Below are 25,864 nucleotides of genomic sequence, written 5' to 3' on the forward strand. Positions count from 1 at the left end.
ATGGATTTTATAATGTCGTATGTTTTACCCCCAACACCACTTTCCATCAATTTGTATAGCAGACCCTTATGACAAATTGAGTCGAAGGCTTTTTTGAAATCAACAAAGCATGAGAAGACTTTGCCTTCGTTTTGGTTTGTTTGGTTGTCATTTAGGGTGTGCAGGGTGAATACATGGTCTGTTGTACGGTAATTTGGTAAAAAGCCAATTTGACATTTGCTCAGTACATTGTTTTCATTGAGGAAATGTACGAGTCTGCTGTTAATGATAATGCAGAGGATTTTCCCAAGGTTACTGTTGACGCATATTCCACGGTGGTTATTGGGGTCAAAATTGTCTCCACGTTTGTGGATTGGGGTGATCAGTCCTTGGTTCCAAATATTGGGGAAGATGCCAGAGCTAAGGATGATGTTAAAGATTTTTAGGATAGCCAATTGGAATTTGTTGTCTGTATATTTGATCATTTCATTAAGGATACCATCAACACCACAGGCCTTTTTGGGTTGGAGGGTTTTGATTTTGTCCTGTAACTCATTCAAGGTAATTGGAGAATCCAGTGGGTTCTGGTTGTCTTTAATAGTTGATTCTAAGATTTGTATTTAATCATGTATATGTTTTTGCTCTTTATTCTTTGTTATAGAGCCAACAAGATTGGAGAAGTGGTTTACCCATTCATCTCCATTTTTTGATAGATAATTCTTTGTTGTTGTTTGTTTAATGTTTTCCAAATTTCCCAGAAGTGGTTAGAGTCTATGGATTCTTCAATTACATTGAGCTGATTTCTGACGTGCTGTTCCTTCTTTTTCCGTAGTGTATTTCTGTATTGTTTTAGTGATTCACCATAGTGAAGGCGTAGACTCAGGTTTTCCGGGTCTCTATGTTTTTGGTTGGACAGGTTTCTCAATTTCTTTCTTAGATTTTTGTATTCTTCATCAAACCATGTCATTGTTGTTCATTTTCTTCGGTTTTCTATTTGAGATTTTTAGATTTGATAGGGAGAGGTCAAATATACTGTTAAGATTTTCTACTGCCAAGTTTACTCCTTCACTATTACAGTGGAACATTTTACCCAGGAAATTGTCTAAAAGGGATTGAATTTGTTGTTGCCTAATTGTTTTTTGGTAGGTTTCCAAACTACATTCCTTCCATCTTTAGCATTTCTTAATGTTGCTCAGTTCCTTTAGCTTTGATGCCTCATGATTGAGTATTGCTCTGTTAAAGTAGACTGTGATTTTGCTGTGGTCTGATAGGGGTGCCAATGGGCTGACTGTGAACGCTCTGAGAGACTCTGGGTTGAGGTCAGTGATAAAGTAGTCTACAGTACTACTGCCAAGAGATGAGCTATAGGTGTACCTACCATAGGAGTCCCCTTGAAGCCTACCATTGACTATGTACATACGACAGAGCTGCAGGAGTTGTGACCCCTTTTTGTTGGTTATGTTGTCATAGTTGTTCCTAGGGGGGCATATGTTGTAGGGAATGCTGTCACCTGCAGGCATGGGGTGTGGGCATGGTTGATGTGGGTGGGCGTTGATTGGTTGGGGTGGGGGTGTGGATGTGTCTGGGGGTGCTGTGGTCTGGATGTTAGTCCTCTTGGCGTGGGTCCTCTATGTGTAGGTCCAGGGGGGGAGGGGTCCTGCAGGTCTTGGAGGGTGTCTCGCTGGTCTGGGTGGGGTGCCTATTGATCTGTTGCTCCTGTGTGAAGTGTTGGGGATACGTTTGAGAGCGATGTCCTTTAGATTTCGGGCAAAGGTGGGCACTGCTGCCTTGTAGAGGTGGACCTGGTCATAGAGGCTGTTCAAGTCCAGGGTGAAGTGGTGGGCCAGGAAAACATTTGGTTTTGAGGCTCAGTCACGGGAAATACTTGCGTTTACCCGCTGTATTGTGGCAGGGTGGAAGTCTTTTCGTGGCAAGGTCTAGGGTGCGCTGGGTGTTTGGACACCAGAGTTTAGACACACTGTGTTTGGGAAAAATATTTTTTTCTTCTATATACAGTGCCTTAGGAAAGTATTCGGCCCCCTTGAACTTTGCGACCTTTTTCCACATTTCAGGCTTCAAACATAAAGATATAAAACTGTATTTTTTTGTGAAGAATCAACAACAAGTGGGACACAATCATGAAGTGGAACGACATTTATTGGATATTTCAAACTTTTTTAACAAATCAAAAACTGAAAAATTGGGGGCGTGCAAAATTATTCAGCCCCCTTAAGTTAATACTTTGTAGCGCCACCTTTTGCTGCGATTACAGCTGTAAGTCGCTTGGGGTATGTCTCCATCAGTTTTGCACATCGAGAGACTGACATTTTTTCCCATTCCTCCTTGCAAAACAGCTCGAGCTCAGTGAGGTTGGATGGAGAGCATTTGTGAACAGCAGTTTTCAGTTCTTTCCACAGATTCTCGATTGGATTCAGGTCTGGACTTTGACTTGGCCATTCTAACACCTGGATATGTTTATTTTTGAACCATTCCATTGTAGATTTTGCTTTATGTTTTGGATCATTGTCTTGTTGGAAGACAAATCTCCGTCCCAGTCTCAGGTCTTTTGCAGACTCCATCAGGTTTTCTTCCAGACTGGTCCTGTATTTGGCTCCATCCATCTTCCCATCAATTTTAACCATCTTCCCTGTCCCTGCTGAAGAAAAGCAGGCCCAAACCATGATGCTGCCACCACCATGTTTGACAGTGGGGATGGTGTGTTCAGCTGTGTTGCTTTTACGCCAAACATAACGTTTTGCATTGTTGCCAAAAAGTTCAATTTTGGTTTCATCTGACCAGAGCACCTTCTTCCACATGTTTGGTGTGTCTCCCAGGTGGCTTGTGGCAAACTTTAAACAACACTTTTTATGGATATCTTTAAGAAATGGCTTTCTTCTTGCCACTCTTCCATAAAGGCCAGATGTGTGCAATATACGACTGATTGTTGTCCTATGGACAGAGTCTCCCACCTCAGCTGTAGATCTCTGCAGTTCACCCAGAGTGATCATGGGCCTCCTGGCTGCATCTCTGATCAGTCTTCTCCTTGTATGAGCTGAAAGTTTAGAGGGACGGCCAGGTCTTGGTAGATTTGCAGTGGTCTGATACTCCTTCCATTTCAATATTATCACTTGCACAGTGCTCCTTGGGATGTTTAAAGCTTGGGAAATCTTTTTGTATCCAAATCCGGCTTTAAACTTCTTCACAACAGTATCTCGGACCTGCCTGGTGTGTTCCTTGTTCTTCATGATGCTCTCTGCGCTTTTAACGGACCTCTGAGACTATCACAGTGCAGGTGCATTTATACGGAGACTTGATTACACACAGGTGGATTGTATTTATCATCATTAGTCATTTAGGTCAACATTGGATCATTCAGAGATCCTCACTGAACTTCTGGAGAGAGTTTGCTGCACTGAAAGTAAAGGGGCTGAATAATTTTGCACGCCCAATTTTTCAGTTTTTGATTTGTTAAAAAAGTTTGAAATATCCAATAAATGTCGTTCCACTTCATGATTGTGTCCCACTTGTTGTTGATTCTTCACAAAAAAATACAGTTTTATATCTTTATGTTTGAAGCCTGAAATGTGGCAAAAGGTCGCAAAGTTCAAGGGGGCCGAATACTTTCGTAAGGCACTGTATTTCCCATTTGAGTCCATAAGGAGTGAGAGCCGCTGGGCTTGGGGTTCATTTGTCTGTTCTGCTGTGATGTCGACTCTATGGTCAGGGTCTGGTGTGGACTGTTCTGCTGTGGTGTCGAGACTTTTGTCGGGTGCTGAGGTGGGCTGTTCTGCTGGCTTCTCTGTGGGGGTGGCCACCTCTCTAGTGGGTTGTTCTCTGTCACACGCCATTCCCCTCAACCTCTCCTCCAGCAGTCTGATCCTCTCCTAGTGCTCTGTTCTGCTTCTGCTCTTTCTCCTGTTGAAGTTGTCTCACCACTCTCCAGAGTGCAGATATGTCTCTCTCCACCTCCAGCACTCCTTGTCTGGTTAAGGGGGTGTTGTTCTGCTGGACTGTTGTCTGGGTCTGTGCTGACTGGAGTGTAATCACCTGCTGTTCCAGCTCCACCTGCATTACCTCCAGCTGGGTGAATTTGTCCTTCATTTCAATGAAGGAGTAGTAATCTGTGCTGGGAGGTTGACTGTCTGCTGGGGGTTGCTCGTCTGTGGGGTTATATAGTGAAGAGGTCTGGTCTGACCCGCTTGGGGTGGGGGTATCTTTATCAAGGGAGAGCTTCTCCTGCTGGGCTAATTCTTTAATTTGGTGAAAGTCCAGCTGAAACTGTTTGGGGTTACCCTGTATCATTACTGTTCCGGATTTATAGAGGTTAATATTAGCTGACTCAGACTCCTCGTTGTCAATTATCCTGAGTTTCCACCCCTCTTTAACCCCCCTCTCTTAACAAAGGGGTAGTGTGCTAATATAGCACTGTGCCATGCCAGGGGATGGTTTGTGTGGAAGATAAGGTTGCTGATGTTCCCATTTTTGTAATAGTCAGCAAAAAGTGTCTCTTGATTTTCCATAAGGAGCTTAATTTTGTAATATTTTCTTGCCTTATCATTCTTTACATACACAGGGTACTGCATTTTAATTACCTCTGAACAGCGTGAGGGATCTTCTAAGGCCTCTCCATTTGGTTGGATTGGACTGTTTGACTCTCATTGTTGGGCTTTGACACCTCTCACTTGATACGTCAGTGCTAGTTGTAGCTATATCAAGCTTGGCAGAATTATGTTAGCATTCAGTCCTTATAAAGTAATGTTGTGTATTTTTCCTCTTGGCTTTTGGAAATAGTTTCAGACTAAACATTATTCACTCAGTTCCAGGTTGGGTGGTGTTTTCAGGTTTCTGTTGTTTTCCAGAGAATTTGCTGTATATAATAATAATCCTTGGTAGTTGTGAACCTTCCAGGTGATTCCGACATTCCGTCCAAAATCAAGTTGTAGGTTTTGAGTTTTGAGTTGTCTCTGTCTCTGTCTCTCTCTCTTTCTCTCTCTCTGTCTCTCTGTCTCTCTTTCTCTGTCTCTATCTCTGTCTCTCTGTCTCTCTCTCTCTGTCTCTCTCTCTGTCTCTCTCTCTGTCTCTCTCTGTCTCTCTCTCTCTCTCTCTCTCTCTCTCTCTCTCTCTCTCTCTGTCTCTCTCTCTGTCTCTCTGTCTCTCTCTGTGTCTCTCTGTCTCTCTCTCTCTCTGTCTCTCTCTCTGTCTCTCTCTCTGTCTGTCTCTGTCTCTCTCTCTTTCTCTCTCTCTGTCTCTCTTTCTCTGTCTCTATCGCTGTCTCTCTCTCTCTCTCTCTCTGTCTCTCTCTCTGTCTCTCTCTCTCTGTCTGTCTCTCTGTCTCTCTCTGTCTGTCTCTGTCTCTCTCTTTCTCTCTCTGTCTCTCTCTGTCTCTCTCTTTCTCTCTCTTTCTCTCCGTGTGTTTCTACATGTTTTGGACATTGTCTTTCTCCTGACCCTTGATAATGTAATAATCACAGAGGGTTCTCCCGTAACTCTAACTTTTGCAATTGAATTAGCTCAAAAATGTCCGGAATCAAACGATGCGGTTACTGGAGTCTCTAAAAACCCTTTCATCCTTTTGTGGTTACCATTCTGAACTTTTCCTTCTGACATTGACAGCTGTTTCTTCTCTTGCCATCTCTGCCCAGCTTAAAAGAGCTGAATCTACATCAACTACAGTAGTAATAATCAGAATCACATGACAGGAAGAAAAGTTACAGCATGTTTATGTGTTACCATCCAAATACTGCATTGTGGCTTGGATTGAACGGAGCCCCTGTAAGCCAGTGTAAACTGCAGTCCTGAGGCTGAGGCCAGTCTCCATGGCACCAGTGGTGTCTGCCACTCCAGTACTCTATGTGAGGGATCTGACCCCCCTTTCTCTACAGACAGCAGACACTACTTCCTGCTTTAACAATGGGGGGCTTTGGACCTCCTTCTGTTCTCCTGTAAAACACATTTAGAGGAACTCAGCCATGCAGCTTACATTTTCATGCTGTTCATCACATGGCCCTTGAACACCTTTAGACACGGTAAGGGGATGACAGTAACCGGAAAGGAAACATAACTCACACTACAGCGGATTCTGAGGACAGCCTGGTTTTCATCAATGTCAGATCAGTCCAAGTGGGATCAATGTATCCTGCCTACTACAGTACAGCTAAGGGTACTTTCCTGACTGTTGTCATGTATTATGTAAAGTTATACTAGACGCAATAAGTTTGAAGTTACTATTGGAGTTGGCATTAATTAAGAGTCACTGTTTGCCATGTGGGGTGTCTCTCTGTATACTACTGTACATGTAATAAGATACCACTCCGCTTACACCGTGGTGAGAGCCTTGATTTGCTTGTCTGGCAAGAATAAGTACAACCAGACCAAGGATACGATGGAAAAGATCTGTTTACATTCTGTTAAGGAGTCTAACGGACTATCATACCTAACAAATTGATGTGCTCATTTCAGGGACTAGAGGATAACAACATATTTATATATATGTTTATTATATGACATAACATATTATTTATATAATGTGAGAGTTAGATGATCTGCTCTTGGAAGAAAATGTGTCATATCAGTTTAATTACTTTTATACTTTTTTTTTTTTTTGGTGGATCAACTTAATATTGCGGAAAGAATGTTGTTTCCAATGTAATTGTCTGAATCATTTCCAATCCCCCATATTTTTTGGGTAAATACGTATATATACACGCATGCATACATACAGTGGGGCAAAAAAGTATTTAGTCAGCCACCAATTGTGCAAGTTCTCCCACTTAAAAAGATGAGAGAGGCCTGTAATTTTCATCATAGGTACACTTCAACTATGACAGACAAAATGAGAAAAAAAATGCAGAAAATCACATTGTAGGATTTTTAATGAATTTATTTGCAAAGGACGGTGGAAAATAAGTATTTGGTCAATAACAAAAGTTTATCTCAATACTTTATTATGTACCCTTTGTTGGCAATGACAGAGGTCAAACGTTTTCTGTAAGTCTTCACAAGGTTTTCTCCTCTAGAGCAGTGATGTTTTGGGGCTGTTGCTGGGCAACACGGACTTTCAACTCCCTCCAAAGATTTTCTATGGGGTTGAGATCTGGAGACTGGCTAGGCCACTCCAGGACCTTGAAATGCTTCTTACGAAGCCACTCCTTCGTTGCCCGGGCCGTGTGTTTGGGATCATTGTCATGCTGAAAGACCCAGCCACGTTTCATCTTCAATGCCCTTGCTGATGGAAGGAGGTTTTCACTCAAAATCTCACGATACATGGCCCCATTCATTCTTTCCTTTACACGGATCAGTCGTCCTGGTCCCTTTGCAGAAAAACAGCCCCAATGCATGATGCTTCCACCCCCCATGCTTCACAGTAGGTATGGTGTTCTTTGGATGCAACTCAGCATTCTTTGTCCTCCAAACACGATGAATTGAGTTTTTACCAAAAAGTTATATTTTGGTTTCATCTGACCATATGACATTCTCCCAATTTTCTTCTGGATCATCCAAATGCTCTCTAGCAAACTTCAGACGGGCCTGGACATGTACTGGCTTAAGCAGGGGGACACGTCTGGCACGGCAGGATTTGAGTCCCTGGTGGCGTAGTGTGTTACTGATGGTAGGCTTTGTTAGTTTGGTCCCAGCTCTCTGCAGGTCATTCACTAGGCCCCCCCCCGTGTGGTTCTGGGATTTTTGCTCACCGCTCACTTGTGATAATTTTGACCCCACGGGGTGAGATCTTGCGTGGAGCCCCAGATCGAGGGAGATTACCAGTGGTCTTGTATGTCTTCCATTTCCTAATATTTGCTCCCACAGTTGATTTCTTCAAACCAAGCTGCTTACCTATTGCAGATTCTGTCTTCCCAGCCTGGTGCAGGTCTACAATTTGTTTCTGGTGTCCTTTGACAGCTCTTTGGTCTTGGCCATAGTGGAGTTTGGAGTGTGACTGTTTAAGGTTGTGGACAGGTGTCTTTTATACTGATAACAAGTTCAAACAGGTGCCATTAATACAGGTAACGAGTGGAGGACAGAGGAGCCTCTTAAAGAAGAAGTTACAGGTCTGTGAGAGCCAGAAATCTTGCTTGTTTGTAGGTGACCAAATAGTTATTTTCCACCATAATTTGCAAATAAATTCATAAAAAATCCTACAATGTGATTTTCTGGATTTTTTTTTCTCATTTTGTCTGTCATAGTTGAAGTGTACCTATGATGAAAATTACAGGCCTCTCTCATTTTTTTAAGTGGGAGAACTTGCACAATTGGTGGCTGACTAAATACTTTTTTGCCCCACTGTATACACATATATACATACACATTCCTATATAGACATACATACTTTTTTAAAAGCATATACCTTTATTATTATTCCCCGCAAACCCTACCACCGATCTCCCAATTGGAGTAAACTAATAAACACTTCTGCTTTTACCTTCAATTTATACATCTTATACACATTTTACAGACACAGTCTACTTTACAATAGTTATTTTTTGTTTGTTTTTAGTCCTCCTATTATATTATTGATTGATTGACTATGGCTTTTCAAATCACCCAGTATTGCTATCTGTAGCGTTAGTTCTAGGCAAATGTTGCAGTTCTTCAGCCAAATACTTCTATACTTGATATACAGTACGTTGTACAACCATAACCCAAGTGTAATAGTGAAATGTGAACTAAAGGAAGAGAGAGATATCACAGCCTCTGTGGTATTTATTATACAGTAGCTTCCAGTGGGGATGTGTGTAGGGGAGATAGGGAAGGCTGTGTGGGGGAGTTAGGGAAGGCTGTGTGGGGGAGTTAGGGAAGGCTGTGTGGTGGAGTTAGGGAAGGCTGTGTGGTGGAGTTAGGGAAGGCTGTGTGGTGGAGTTAGGGGAGGCTGTGTGGTGGAGTTAGGGAATGCTGTGTATGGGAGTTAGGGAAGGCTGTGTGGTGGAGTTAGGGGAGGCTGTGTGGTGGAGTTAGGGAAGGCTGTGTATGGGAGTTAGGGAGGCTGTGTATGGGAGTTAGGGAAGGCTGTGTGGGGTAGTTAGGGAAGGCTCTGTAGAGGAGTTAGGGAAGGCTGTGTGGTGGAGTTAGGGGAAGCTGTGTACGGGAGTTAGGGAAGGCTGTGTGGTGGAGTTAGGGAAGGCTGTGTGGGGTAGTTAGGGAAGGCTGTGTATGGGAGTTAAGGAAGGCTGTGTATGGGAGTTAGGGAAGGCTGTGTATGGGAGTTAGGGAAGGCTGTGTGAGGTAGTTAGGGAAGGCTCTGTAGAGGAGTTAGGGAAGGCTGTGTGGTGGAGTTAGGGAAAGGCTGTGTAGGGGAGTTAGGGAAGGCTGAGTTAGGGAAGGCTGTGCAGGGGAGTTAGGGAAAGCTGTGTAGTGGAGTTAGGGAAGGCTGTGTGGTGGAGTTAGGGGAAGCTGTGTGGGCTAGTTAGGGAAGGCTGAGTTAGGGAAGGCTGTGTGGTGGAGTTAGGGAAGGCTGTGTAAGGGGGTTAGGGAAGGCTGTGTGGGGGAGTTAGGGAAGGCTGTGTGGGGGAGTTAGGGAAGGCTGTGTGGGGGAGTTAGGGAAGGCTGTGTGGGGTAGTTAGGGAATGCTATGTGGTGGAGATGGGGAAGGCTGTGTGGTGGAGTTAGGGGAGGCTGTGTGGTGGAGTTAGGGGAGGCTGTGTGTGGGGAGTTAGGGGAGGCTGTGTGTGGGGAGTTAGGGGAAGCTGTGTGAGGGAGTTAGGGGAGGCTGTGTGGGGGGGGATAGGGGAGGCTGTGTGGGGAGATGGGGGAGGCTGTGTGGGGGAGTCTGGACGAAGAGGAAGCGGTCTTTCTCTGTTTGCAACCACCAGTCAGAGGGTAAGAAGGGGGAGTCTTTGGGAGCAAAAAGCAGAGACATCCAGGATGTTTAAAAAATGATAATTCCTCTGTGGGGAGTTGGGGTAAGGGTTGGACCCTCCAGGCCTCCTCTCCTCTGGCTGTGGGGTGTTATGCTTGTAACCTCCAGGCTTCCTCTCCTCTGGCTGTGTGGAGTCAGGCTTAGACCCTCAAAACCTCCTCTCTGGCAGTAGAGAGTCAGAATTGCACCAGGTCTTTTCTCCTCTGGCTGTGGGAAGTCAGGGTTAGGGATGGGCCCTCCAGGCTTTCTCTCCTCTGGCTGTGGGGGGTTAGGGATGGGCCCTCCAGGCTTCCTCTCCTCTGTCTGTGGGGAGTCAGGCTTGCACACTCCAGGCCTCCTCTCGTCTGGCTTTGGGGAGTTAGAATTGGACCCTCCAGGCCTCCATATCTCTGAATGTGGGGAGTAAGGCTTGCACCATCCAGGCCTCCTCTCCTCTGGCTGTTGGGAGTCAAGCTTTCACCCTCCAGGCCTCCTCTCCTCTGGCTTTGGGGAGTCAGACTTAAACCCTACAGGCCTTCACTCCTCTGGCTGTGGGGAGTCAGGCTTGGACCCTCCAGGCCTCCTCTACCCTGGCTGTGGGGAGTCAGGCTTGCACCCTCCAGGTGTCCTCTCCTCTGAACGTAGGGATTTAGGCTTGCACCCTCCAGGCCTCCTCTCCTCTGGCTTTGGGGAGTTAGGCTTGAACCCTCCTGGCCGCCTCTCCTCTGACTGTGGTGAGTCAGGCTTGGACCCTCCAGTCCTCCTCTGCTTTGGCTGTAGGGCGTCAGGCTTGAACCCTCCAGCAGTCTTCTCTGACTGTGGGGAGTTAGGCTGTGGTGAGTCAGGCTTGGACCCGCCAGGCGTCTTCTCTGACTGTGGGGAGTTAGGCTGTGGTGAGTCAGGCTTGGACCCGCCAGGCGTCTTCTCTGACTGTGGGGAGTTAGGCTGTGGTGAGTCAGGCTTGGACCCTCCAGGCGTCTTCTCTGACTGTGGGGAGTTAGGCTGTGGTGAGTCTGTGGGGAGTTAGGCTGTGGTGACCATCCAGGCGTCTTCTCTGACTGTGGGGAGTTAGGCTGTGGTGAGTCAGGACTTTAGACCCTCCAGGCCTCCTCTACCCTGGCTGTGGGGAGTCAGGTTTGCACCCTCCAGGTGTCCTCTCCTCTGAACGTAGGGATTTAGGCTTGCACCTTCCAGGTGTCCTCTCCTCTGGCTTTGGGGAGTTAGGCTTGAACCCTCCTGGCCGCCTCTCCTCTGACTGTGGTGAGTCAGGCTTGGACCCTCCAGTCCTCCTCTGCTTTGGCTGTAGGGAGTCAGGCTTGAACCCTCCAGGCGTATTCTCTGACTGTGGGGAGTTAGGCTGTGGTGAGTCAGGCTTGGACCCTCCAGGTGTCTTCTCTGACTGTGGGGAGTTAGGCTGTGGTGAGTCAGGCTTGGACCCTCCAGGCGTCTTCTCTGACTGTGGGGTGTTAGGCTGTGGTGAGTCAGGCTTGGACCCTCCAGGCGTCTTCTCTGACTGTGGGGAGTTAGGCTGTGGTGAGTCAGGCTTGGACCCTCCAGGCGTCTTCTCTGACTGTGGGGAGTTAGGCTGTGGTTAATCAGGCTTGCACCCTCCAGGCGTCTTCTCTGACTGTGGGGAGTTAGGCTGTGGTGAGTCAGGCTTGGACCATCCAGGCGTCTTCTCTGACTGTGGGGAGTTAGGCTGTGGTGAGTCAGGACTTTAGACCCTCCAGGCCTCCTCTCCCCTGGCTTTGGGAAGTTAGGGGTAAAGTTTTACCCTCAAGGCCTCCTCTCCTTTAGCTGAGTGGAGTTTGGCCAGGCATGCCCACATCTGGGCCCCATTAGTCACATCAGATCAGAACTGGTGCTGGAAAAGACACCTGACTGGACCTGAACAGGACATTTGAGTTTACATTAATTCTATAAAACATTACACTTTAATTACCCGAGAAATAAAGAAGAAAAATAAATGAATGCAGTGAGATGAAGACTCCCCACAGCCAGAGGAGAGGAGGCCTGGAGGTTCTTGATTTTCCTGATCAACAACCGGCACCATGACAACCCTTCCTTGGTGTTGGATATGGGGGTTCTGGAATTGGTCCCCTGTGAGTTGAACCCTGACCCCACACTTACGTCAACTCACTCAGCAGCCAGTCCTATAAAACCAGGGATGGAGATGAAGGTAATGGTGGATGCTGATTGGAACATGTTTAGGCCTAGTCTATAGAGCATTGCACAGACGCAAGCACCCACACACACACACACACACACACACACACACACACACACACACACTAATACACACCACCTATACCCAGGGATGAGCCTTGGGTTTTGTTGGATAGATAGCCTTTCAGTGTGGATGCTGGGGCCCAGAGTACAATGCTGGTATTGTCTGACAAAAGGAAGGAACAGTGGGTTAACTGCCTTGTTCAGGGGCAGAATGACAGACTTTTACCTCAGCTCGGTGACTCAATCTTGTAACCATTCGGTTACTAGTCCAACGCTCTAACCTCCTGCAGCCCCCTTTAAAGAGTTGAATTTCCAAAATCTCACCACTCTACGCAAATGTTTATTACACAACCACCTGGTTTAAATTTTGGACTTCAAGCAGGTTTCACAGATCCCGATGAGCTTCAATTCAATTAGTCAATTAGCACCAGATAAACGGCCAAAGACTCTGGTCTATTGACCCCACTGCTCGTCGTCCAATCTATGAAGATAAATGTTGGATAATTGTTTGGAGATTGCTTCAACTGATTATTACCGCTCACTAGTAAGTATTTTGTCCAAACCTATTATGTGTTGATGAGTATTCAGTGCAGTGTGGTGAAAGAGTAATGTATGTTCAGTCAACATCATTCAAAACAGCATCCTGTTCAACGTCCACCTTCACTGTACATCTAATATATCTAAGTACATACTGCAGCTAAGTGTATCTGACGATTGAAATATCCATTGTGTCTTCTTCTAGAGGGTTGTTTGTAGAAGATCTTGTTCCTGTTTGGTCTATGGAAGGTTATGCTCCGTTCTCTTTGGAGCCTGCAGTGTGTTGACAGATGAGGTCACATGAGGCACGGTTGTCAAAAGACTAGACTGTGCTAATTATGATGACAACTGTTATCCAGACAAATGTATTTGTAAATATTTATCATCATTTTTCCTTTATGTAAGCAGTGGTTGAAAACATAGGATCTTATCTTGTTGGAAACCGTATTCCTTATATTGATATCACAATATATAATGTTGATGGAATTTATTTACAGTAGTAAAAGCCAATGGGGCAGCAGGGTAGCCTAGTGATTAGAGCTTTGGATTAGTAACCGGAAGTTTGCAAGTTCAAATCCCAGAGCTGACAAGGTACAAATCTGTTGTTCTGCCCCTGAACAGGCAGTTAATCCACTGTTCCTAGGCTGTCATTGAAAATAAGAATTTGTTCTTAACTGACTTGCCTAGTTAAATAAAGGTTAAAAAAAAATTACAAAAAAATGCATTAAGTATGATCCCATAGTCAAATGACGCAAATTTTCAACCATTCTTCGAAACACTTAGTGATATGCCCGCCAAGGATTCACTGCTACAATACGACATTGTAAGACGGAGTGACACACACTATGTCACTGGGGGTTTGGCTGGACTCCCGCTACCTCTTCCCTGAGTGGCTTAGTCTTTGCCAGGGTACTTCTCCAAGTGCTAGTGTATATTAATACATCCACTGTTCTATACTACTGAAATACCACACAGTATAGGCCTGATACATTAATTACTGTATACAACTTAAAATACCATGCATTATACTAATACATGCATTACTGTATGCTACTGAAATACTACACAGTATACTATTACATTCACTACTGTATATAGCTGAAATACCATACATTATATTAATACATTAATTTACATTTTAGTAATTTTTTAGCAGACACCCTTATCAATTAGTGCATTCATCTTAAGATAACTTGGTGGGACAACCACATATCACAGTCATAGGAAGTACATTGGGCTAATTAAGAACTGTCCTCCCGAAGGAGTGGGAAGGCCAAATGACCAGAGGTGGCAGAACGGCGTGTTGGGGTTAGGGTGTAGAGTTTGAGCATAGTCTGAAGGTAGGGAGGGGCAGTTCCTCTTGCTCCGTAAGCAAACACCATGGTCTTATAGTGGAAGCGAGCTTCAACTGGAAGCCAGTGGAGTATGCAGAGGAGCGGGGATGTTTGAAGAGCAGGTGGCCTGCAACAATCTGGATGAATTGCATAAATTATTCTGGATACGTCTTTACTGTATACTAATGACGTACCATACATTATACTAATACATTCATTACTGTATACTACTGAAATACTATACAGTATACTAATACATTCATTACTTTATACTACTGAAATACCATACAGTATACTAATACATTCATTACTGTATACTACTGAAATACTATACATTAAACTAATAGATTCATTACTGTATACTACTTAAATAATATACTTTCTACTAATACATTCATTACTGTATACTACTGAAATACTATACAGTATACTAATACATTCATTACTGTATACTTCTGAAATACTATACATTATACTAATAGATGCATTACTGTATACTACTGAAATACTATAAAGTATTCTAATACATTCACTACTTTATATTACTGAAATACACACCCCTCAAAGCTCACTTATGCCTAAACTAGCTTACCTCAGTTGTCTTATCTAATCACAACCAAGCTGGAAACCATTCTTTCCATGGAGGAGAGAGTTTGGGCATAAGAGAAAGGAAAAGAGGCAGTCTAAAGAACAAAGCCCAAAGTCTTCTCTTTTCAAAGGACTAAACTCCCTATCCTGCACCCATCAATCGATAAATTGGGCCTTGAAATGAGATCTGTGTGAAAGGCGAAACGGGCCACCCTGTCTAGGGGCCTGAGAGGGCTGGTCCCTGGGGTGGGTACCTATTGTACCCCCGGCATGGGGCATTGAGGCTCACGCAGCCCCCCATCCTCCCCTACCAAGAGGATCAGGTGACCCTCCAGCACCTTTGAAATCGGGTACGTGATCAAACACCCCGCCATCACAAACTCCACCACAGCCCCCTCCAGTGAAATCCAGGCCAGTTTACTGACATTGATGGGTTGGTTGCTTGGATCATTGGAGGGAATTTCCTTTATTATCCAAAATTACTGGCTTTAGGAAAAGCATACTAAGTTTGAGTCCATTTTGAAAAATTAAAAAAAGTTTTACTTGTAAATGAATGAAAGTATTCAGGTAACTGTGTTTTCCTGAAGTGGTTTAACTCCCATTACATAAAGAACAAAGTGTCATGGGGCGGTGTGAAGGAGATGAGTGTTTTCTCCTAACCATATGGATGGTATAGGTTCCTGATGTTATCTCTAGAGTATCGTCCTTTCTCTCTTGCTATCTGTCTTCTTACACCCCCACTAGTTTTCCGCTCCTCTTCTTGTTCATTGTTCTGTCGTGCTTGTTGGGAGATTGGAAGGGAAAATTCTTCATTCCTCTGTAATTAGTCCTTTTCTTCCAACACTGCCAGGGGTCAGCAAGCTCCAAGCACAGGGACATAACGTTGTTTAGATATCTGAGCCAAAATATGGTCTCTCTCTCTCTCTCTCTCTCTCTCTCTCTCTCTCTCTCTCTCTCTCTCTCTCTCTCTCTCTCTCTCTCTCTCTCTCTCTCTCGCATTCTCGCTGTCTCTCGCATTCTCTCTCGCTCTCTCATCCAATCAGCCAGTGGGTGCTAAGAAGACATTCTTGTAACATGCTTCATTGAGCACTTCAGATTCACAGACAAGCCATTACTTTTCCATTACCCGTTTACATTCCAACACTGTTTTCATCTTTATGCTCTGAGTGACAAATTGCACAATTTATAAATCCAACAGTACTGAATATCTCGGTGTCTCAGGACTGCCCTGGGATACATACTGTATATGGGATCTAAGGAATGGCCCCAGCTCAACCTGATCTTTCAAAGAGAACTCTGCTAAAACCAAAATTGCTTACTTTGCTTTCACTAATCCTGTTCATGTCAATGCCTTGCCAGGGCCCGTTCCTACGACCGTCATTGTATTTTGTGTTTCTAGGTTTCTAGGTGTTTTCAAATGAACACATTCCACAGATTATCATTATTTTGAAAGGTTTTGTGCTAGTTTGTGTAATTGTAGGTTATGGTGACACAATCTAAGACAATAAAATTGATGATAATTATCTATGGAGTTGTCTTTCCGTAGCTTATTTACACATATCAACATGATTAGAGAGGTTTCCTGCAGAGGAATTTGGAATTATAATATAATTTCAAGCTGTGTAAATCAGAAATACACTATGGTCCTTATACAACATCTCCAACTGTGTGACATATAATTGTGCTTTATTGTAACGACTGTTGGTGGAAGACTGTGAGGACCAAGGTGCGGCGTGGTAAGTGTTCATCTTGTATATTTAACTGAACACTGAATAACCAAAACAACCGAAACAGTTCTCTGTCTGGTGCAGAGACAAAAACAGAAAGCAACTACCCACAAAACACAGGTGGGGAAAGGCTACCTAAGTATGGTTCTCAATCAGAGACAAAGATAGACAGCTGCCTCTGATTGAGAACCACACGGCCAAACAACAAAGAAATCCAAAACATAGAAAATGAACATAGAATGCCCACCCTAGTCACACCCTGGCCTAACCAAAATAGAGAATAAAAGCCTCTCTATGGCCAGGGCGTGACATTTATATATAAGTTAACTTTTGTTTCATCTGTCCACAGAATATTTAGCCAGTAACGTTGTGGAACATCTATGTGCTCTTTTGCAAATTTCTGTCATGCAGAAATTGTTTTTTTGGACAGCAGTGGCTTCTTCCGTGGTGTCCTCCCATGAACAACATTCTTGTTTAGTGTTTGACGTATCGTAGACTCGTCAACAGAGATGCTATCGTGTTCCAGAGATTTCTATAAGTCTTTAGCTGACACTCTAGGATTTATGCAAGTCAGCAATTCTTAATCTGGGGTCTTCTGAGATCTCTTTTGTTCGAGGCATGGTCCACATCAGGCAATGCTTCTTGTGAATAGTAAACTCAAATTTTCTTAGAGTTTTTTATAGGGCAGGTAATCTCTAACCAAATTTGGACTCCAGGTTAGCTGACTCCTAACTCCAATTAGCTTTAGGAGAAGTCATTAGCCTAGGGGTTCACATACTTTTCCCAACCAACACTGTGAATGTTTCAATGTTGTATTATACAATATAGACAAGAAACATACACTAATTTGTGTGTTATTAGTTTATTTCTTCGGGATTGGTGTCCCTTCCACGGGATGGTTGAGCTAACGTAGGCTAATGCGAATAGCATAAGGTTGTAAGTAACAAGAACATTTCCCAAGACATAGACATATCTGATATTGGCAGAAAGCTAATATCTTGTTAATCTAACTGCACTGTCCAATTTACAGTAGCTATTACAGTGAAAGATTACAATCCTATTGTTTGAGGAGAGTGCACACTTTTGAACATGATTAGTTATTAATAAACAAATGAGGCACATTTGGGCAGTCTTGACACAACATTTTGAAAATAAATGCAATGGTTCATTTGATCAGTCTAACACTTTGCCCATACACTGATTCCATCTAGTGGCCAAAATCTAAATTGGTCCTGGGCTGGAATAATACATTATGGCCTTTCTCTTGCATTTCAAAGATGATGATACAAAAAATGACAAGATAACGGTTGTTTTTTTCTTTGTATTATCTTTAACCATTGTGTTATATTCTACTACATTCCTTTCACATTTCCATAAACTTCAAAGTGTTTCCAAGAATATCCATATCCTTGCTTCAGGGCCTGAGCTACAGGAAGTTAGATTTGGATATGTCATTTTAGGCGAAATTTGAAAAAAAGGGGCTAATCCTTAATTCAGCACAGTTTGTGTCTATTATTAGATGAAGATCTGATCAAATTTTAAGACCAATTTATGCAGAAATCCAGGTAATTCCAAAGGGTTCACATACTTTGTCTTGCCACTGTACATATAACTGTGTGACATACATTTCACTCTGAATGGGTAAAAGTAGACCTTCATAGATCACCCCTAACCTCACCTTTATTTTAAACTGTTACATGTGTCCTGTCGCCCAAGGCTAACTCCTCCGGTTGCACAGTTCTAAGGTTACAGTGTTGACCTCCATAATCTACGCACTAGTTGTTAGGGCAACCTGAAAAAAAACAGTCAAATAAGCAATGATAACAAATCCAATATTAGTATGCTCTTAGCTGTCATATTCAATAAATCTCAATTTAAATATCTATTTCAGTCAAGCAGTGCTGCAATTGAATGTTTTTCGAATTGCCACAAGCTGGTTTATTGTCAGGTTGTTCTTGGATTTGGATGACCCTGGATGGATGAGTTTGGTAACATGTTGGCCCTGGATGGGTGAATAACCTTTGGCAGAAATCTTCCCTTTGCTGCCTCCTTGTGGTGTACACGGGAATAGACTTTGGAATAAGCCAAGTCAAGTACAGGGAGGTTGCCATCATGTTTATAATCTTCTCTAAACAGACTTTCTGTCAGATTTGGTCATGGGTTATCAAGTCATTATTTACGTAAAATATGTCTGCCAAGAGCCACCCCTCTCCTAAAGTACCATGCATGTAAACTTTGATATCTACCACAACAAATTAAATGGAAAAGATTAGTACGTCATTGATTTGGAATTGATCATTTGTAGCCTAATGGTGAGTTTAAACTTGCCACATGGAGACAGTAAAAGCACTATTAGATCATATCCCTCTGGCACGGCACATCATAAATACTGAACCGTAATGATTTCAGTTGAAGGGAAAATGACCACTGCTGCTTTCTGACAGTGTATTCCGTTTAGGTTATTATGTGTTTGCTAACATACAGTAGAGTATACTATCAATTCATGTTGCATCGCATCACAAGGTTGTAGCAAAGCTACTGGTAATTTACTGAAGTTACCGGAATCTTCAGCAATTTATGGTAACGTCAGTAACTTATACTTGTATTTTCATAGTATACATTTTTTATATCTGTGTCCAAATTTTCCATGAGTTTCTAGTGATAGACAATATTGTTCATGAGAAAATACCCTAATTAATGAAAAAAACAGCATCTAATTAACAATAGCATTATTTTCAATTAACTATGCAAATCGTATCCAATTATTAACTTTTTTTTACAACTGTCACCGATTTGGTGCCAAAACATTTACAACAAAGACATTGACATAGTAAAATAAATAAAATTGTGATTTAAAAATATATATATATATAATTATGGTATTCACTAAGTTGATGGTTTATATTTAGGATAATGTTTACAGATTGGTAATTCTATTTTAAATCATGTTATTTGATTATTCTATATATTTGATTATTTTATATATTTCACATGTGAAAAGACCAAACAGATGGACAGAGACAATTACATGCACCTGTGATAATCTGAAGTACCCCAAAAGGCCACTAGATGTCATCTGATTACAAAAAAATATATCTTGAAAGTTACCAAAATGTTAGCTTGCTTGTAAAATTCACAACTTTCCAGTAATATACCCTCTGCTCCTAAAAAGGATGGAGGGAATGTTAACGAAATATCTCGGACATAAAGTGCTCATTGTATTTTATTTATAGAAAAATAAGAACACTATTTCATAAAAAATATCAAAAATGTATTCTCATTTAATGTATTTCTTATAAGGGGATTTGGATAATAGCATCCTGCTTTTGCTAAATATTCTCTAAGGGCAGTGAAAGGGCAGGTTGCCTTTCTGAAGGCTTGTTAAAGGGATACTTTTGGATTTTGGCAATGAGACCATTTATCTACTTCCCCAGAGTCAGATGAACTCATGGATACCATTTTTATGTGTCTGTGTCCAGTATGAAGGAAGTTAGAGGTAGTTTTGCGAGCCAATGCTCTCCAAAAGATTGACAAACAACTGACACAATGAAACAAATAGTTTGCACGAATTGGCTGGAGTCAGTGGTAATAGTAGAGAGAGATGTTCCTATAGCATGTCTTCACCACACACCCCTCCCCTTAATCTAGTCTCTACATTTTAAATTATGCTTGAGACACATTTCCTCACATATACACAGTAACCTCAAACATTGTCAGGAAGTAGCAGTGGTCATTTTCCCTTCAACTGAAATCGTTACGGTTCAGTATTTCTAACCACCACCTTTAAACGCACACACTACCCAAACTAAAGGACATGTGACAGCAAGGCAGAATGTCACATTCCAAATCAGCACTGATACATACTGACATGATGCACATTGACCAACATAGTATGTCCATTGGGTGAATGTAGATTGGCGGAGAAAATAAACAATGAACATCATAGCACTTGCTCCGAGGCAGATGAACACTTTGCCCAGGCCCTAAACACTGTCCACTAACCTTTTGATGACACAGGGGCACAAACTTCCCCGCATGGGCCTTTGTTGAAGCAGGTAAGGGGACATTTTCTCCTGAACATTGGACACTGTGGTTGTCTCCATACCCCTAGTAGTGACACAACTTCCATGCCCCACCGAGGAACATTTTGCGGTGCAGCCCGGGGAACGGGTCAGAGCACACCCTCTCCTCTCCTTGCTCCATGGAGAGGTCATAATCAGTATCGGTCAATGTCGGGATGAAAACCTCACACACCCCATCACAGGGTGCCCCCCATAGGAACAGCAGAGGAGCAAGAAGGAGACAGTTTGGCCTCCAACACAGCATCCGCACCAGAGCCGCACTGGTAAACTTGAGTTTGAACACAAGTTTGAACCTAAACCAATCAGTGTTGATAACTAGCGCTAGCCCCCTCGTGGAGCCGGGTATAGCTAGTGCTAATTATCAACTTATTTCAAAATGCACGCAGAGACATAAAATTCAGTGCTGTCGGTGAGTTTAATTTAACATGTTTTTTTGTGAGCATGGCCTTGTTTTTATTACAGCATATTGAATGACAGCCATTCATATTCCATTCACCCAGCTCAGTGTAACATTGATAGGTTTAGGCTGCTACATGATCCTCTAATTTTCCATATACCCATCATGAGGTTGCTACAACCTAGCCTATGAATGAAAGTTTTAACAATGTAGGTGCATAGGTTGAGATACATTTTAGTAATCAAGGTGACAGACATTGACACATTTAATACTTTCTTGCTTAATCTTGCCTGCATCTAGCTGATCTAGGGTGTAATCAGTAGTCTAACGGTTGCAAGTGATAGTTTCTATTGGACAAATTCAGGTATGTTTATCCCCGTTTTGTTACGTCTGTTTCTGTTTAAGAAACGTTTTTCAACAGAATCGGCGGAATGAGTACACCCCAGATCACACGCAAACACAATTCACTTTCAAAGCATCCATATACAAACAGCATGATCCTTTTGATCGTTGGATAATTCCTTCTCACATCTGAACGCTCACCTCAGCTCAACTTTGCCCTTCTCTTGTGGACTTCAGTGCACAACACATCAGTTGTCTGTGAACAGGCGAATAAACCCTATCCAAGCTAATCCTTCATATCATAACCGCTAAATGCTACACACAGCCTACATCATTGTCACCATATTAACTAACGTCAAGTCAACATAGCTACTAAAACTAGCAAACCCATTACAATCATGCAGTACAGTGTACAGTTAGCAAGCATTTTAGCAGTTACACCAGCAGGCCCGGGGGCAATAAATATATTAAACCAAAAGCTTACCTTGACTTGGAAGAGTTCCAGTTTTTGATAGCCATAGCCAGCTAGCTAACATAGCATCCATCTCTGTTTGAGCTGGGTGTTTGAGTGGGCTAAACTAGCTAGCTGCATTTGCTAGCTAAGTAAGTGAAAGTTTAAAAAATGAAATATAGCCATCTCTCGCTATCCTGCTTCTTATTCATTTTTGAAGAAATGAATTTGTTCAAAACTGTTCAACTGTTGTCTTTGTCTCTCTTTGAGTCAACTACTCACCACATTTCTGCAGCGCCAGCTAGCTGTAGCTTATGCGTTCAGTACTAGATTCTCTGATCTTTTGAATGGGTGGACAACATGTCAGTTCTTGCTGCAAAAGCTCTGATAGGTTGGAGGACGTCCTCCAGACGTTGTCATAATTACTGTGTAAGTCTATGGAAGGGGGTAAGAACCCTGATTCTCCTAGGTTTTGTATTGAAGTCAGTGTACCCAGAGGAGGACAGAAACTAGCCGGCTACGCCATGGTGCTACCCTACAGAGTGCTGTTTCGTTTAGTTTATTTGCACAAATAGAAAGACAGTTTGTAACAGTAAATTAACAATATGTGCAGGAGGGGAAAAAAGCCCAAAAAGTAATAAATGGTCATACATCACACAGATTTAGCAGTGTTGACAAACAAACAAAGGATCAAATAAAAACTCAAAAGGGATAAAGGAATAGAACATCTAACCAGAAAGTCAAGCTACTAGTGTAGAACTGTGATGGACAGTACGTGCCTTTCAAAAACTAAAATCAACAATGACAGGAGTAGCTTCGCAAAACCAGGCGGGAATGATTTCCAGATAATAGGGCCTCTATAGGTCATTGAGAATTGAGAATAGGTTGTTCTTGAGTATGGGTGACGAAGCTGTTTCTTGTTGTGTAGTTATGGAATTTATATGTGGCTGTAAAATAGTTTTTGAATGAAGAGGGTAATAACTGATTTAAAGTGCGGTAAATAAATTGAGCAACTTGAAAATAATGTGTTTGATAAATATTCAGGAGTCGTACTTTTTTGAAAGTGGTGCTGAATGGTCTCTACAAACGGCAGGTGACATTGTTCTTACAGAGCGTTTCTGCAGATAGATTGATAGTAGTTTGGTGTGTGCTGGTCCATATAATGTTACAGTAATGGATGAATGGGAAGATCATTGTCTAATAGAGACAGAGGAAAATGACTTTTGTTTATTAAGGGATATCTAATTTTTCTATCCTCGTATTTTTGGCGATCTTAGAGGTTGTCTTTATGTGTGCTTTCCATGACAATGCATCGTCAATCAGAACACCAAGAAAGCGGGTTGCACAGGCATGATCAACAGGAACAGAGCATTCAGAAAGTATTCAGAACCCTTGACTTTTTCCACATTTGTTACTTTACAGCCTTTTTCTAAAATCTATTAAATACATATTTTTTTCATCAATCTACACACCAATACCCCATAATGAAAAAGTGAAAACAGGTTTTTAGAAATGAAAAATAAAGAACAGAAATACTTTTTTAACGTAATTATTAGACCGTTTGCTATGAGACTCGAAAATTGAGCTCAACTGCATCCTGTTTCCATTGATCAACCCTGAGATGTTTCTTAAACTTGATTGGAGTCCACCTGTCTTAAATTCAATTGCTTGGACATGATTTGGAAAGGCACACATCTGTCTATATAAGGTCTCACAGTTGACAGTGCATATCAGAGCAAAAACCATGCCATGGGGTCGAAGGAATTTCAAATTTGCTAGATTGGGACAGATTCATGAATTAAAGTGGACTTTCATCAGCCACAGGAATTTTGTCTGCTAAAGTAGGCACTATTTCTGTGAAAACAGATTAAACTTGTCCGCAATTTTTTTTGGTTCAGAAGTATGTGATCCGTCAACTAGGACTTCATTGGGGAGGGATTTGTGTTTCATCCTTTTATTGACGATTTCATTGATCGTGCCCCATAGGGCTCTCATATTGTTCTTATGATTTGAGAGTTCACAGTCATAGTATACTTTTTTTGGTTGTTTTAATAATTTGATTGAGTTTGTTTTTATATGTTTTGAATCTTACATGGTTCTATGAAATGAAATAATTTTTGTATAATTAGTTCTTAAAATAAATGGATTCAATAATACCATTGGTCAGCCAGGGTTTCCCGATTTTAGTCTGTACTTCAGTAAAAAACAGCAAAAAAAGATTGTAAGATGTGAATATTTAATTCAAAAACTTGGTATGTGAGGATCATCATCCTTTAAAGCATAATTCTTAGAAGGTTTCTGTATCTGATTCTTAAAATGATTGATTATATGCTGGTTGATTATCCAATAACTTTGTTGATTGATGAGATTAACCTGTCTCCTCACTGACGTCGATGACATTAGGAATATGGGGAAAATGATCAGAAATATGTGAATAAACGATGTGAATTAATGGTGTCCAAAAATACTTTAGTAAGATCATGAGTTTTCAGAGTTTATAATAAATGATAAATGTTAAATGAGGCCTCACCTCCTGGCTACACTAGTGACCAAATCCCCCGTGCATCCCGCAAAGGCGGAGGTGTTGCTAACATTTACGATAGCAAATTTCAATTTACAAAAAAAAAAATGACGTTTTCGTCTTTTGAGCTTCTAGTCATGAAATCTATGCAGCCTACTCAATCACTTTTTATAGCTACTGTTTACAGGCCTCCTGGGCCATATGCAGCGTTCCTCACTGAGTTCCCTGAATTCCTATCGGACCTTGTAGTCATAGCAGATAATATTCTAATCTTTGGTGACTTTAATATTCACATGGAAAAGTCCACAGACCCACTCCAAAAGGCTTTCGGAGCCATCATCGACTCAGTGGGTTTTATCCAACATGTCTCTGGACCCACTCACTGTCACAGTCATACGCTGGACCTAGTTTTGTCCCATGGAATAAATGTTGTGGATCTTAATGTTTTTCCTCATAATCCTGGACTATCGGACCACCATTTTATTACGTTTGCAATTGCAACAAATAATCTGCTCAGGTTTAGGATCATCAGGATCATCAGGATCATCAAAAGTCGTGCTATAAATTCACAGACAACACAAAGATTCCTTGATGTCCTTCCAGATTCCCTCTGTCTACCCAAGGACGCCAGAGGACAAAAATCAGTAAACCACCTAACTGAGGAACTCAATTTAACCTTGCGTAATACCCTAGATGCAGTTGCACCCCTAAAAACTAAAAACATTTCTCATAAGAAACTAGCTCCCTGGTACACAGAAAATACCCGAGCTCTGAAGCAAGCTTCCAAAAAATTGGAACAGAAATGGCGCCATACCAAACTGGAAGTCTTCCGACTAGCTTGGAAAGACAGTACTGTGCAGTACCGAAGAGCCCTTACTGCTGCTCGATCATCCTATTTTTCTAACTTAATTGAGGAAAATAAGAACAATCCGAAATTCCTTTTTGATACTGTCGCAAAGCTAACTAAAAAGCAGCATTCCCCAAGAGAGGATGACTTTCACTTTAGCAGTGATAAATTCATGAACTTCTTTGAGGAAAAGATTATGATTATTAGAAAGCAAATTACGCACTCCTTAAATCTGTGTATTCCTTCAAAGCTCAGTTGTCCTGAGTCTGCACAACTCTGCCAGGACCTAGGATCAAGAGAGACGCTCAAGTGTTTTAGTACTATATCTCTTGACACAATGATGAAAATAATCATGGCCTCTAAACCTTCAAGCTGCATACTGGACCCTATTCCAACTAAACTACTGAAAGAGCTGCTTCCTGTGCTTGGCCCTCCTATGTTGAACATAATAAACGGCTCTCTATCCACCGGATGTGTACCAAACTCACTAAAAGTGGCAGTAATAAAGCCTCTCTTGAAAAAGCCAAACCTTGACCCAGAAAATATAAAAAACTATCGGCCTATATCGAATCTTCCATTCCTCTCAAAAATGTTAGAAAAGGCTGTTGCGCAACAACTCACTGCCTTCCTGAAGACAAACAATGTATACGAAATGCTTCAGTCTGGTTTTAGACCCCATCATAGCACTGAGACGGCACTTGTGAAGGTGGTAAATTACATTTTAATGGCATCGGACCGAGGCTCTGCATCTGTCCTCGTGCTCCTAGACCTTAGTGCTGCTTTTGATACCATCGATCACCACATTCTTTTGGAGAGATTGGAAACCCAAATTGGTCTACACGGACAAGTTCTGGCCTGGTTTAGATCTTATCTGTCGGAAAGATATCAGTTTGTCTCTGTGAATGGTTTGTCCTCTGACAAATCAACTGTAAATTTCGGTGTTCCTCAAGGTTCCGTTTTAGGACCACTATTGTTTTCACTATATATTTTACCTCTTG

This window comes from Oncorhynchus clarkii, chromosome 17, assembly GCF_045791955.1.
Source record: "Oncorhynchus clarkii lewisi isolate Uvic-CL-2024 chromosome 17, UVic_Ocla_1.0, whole genome shotgun sequence".
Taxonomy (NCBI): domain Eukaryota; kingdom Metazoa; phylum Chordata; class Actinopteri; order Salmoniformes; family Salmonidae; genus Oncorhynchus; species Oncorhynchus clarkii.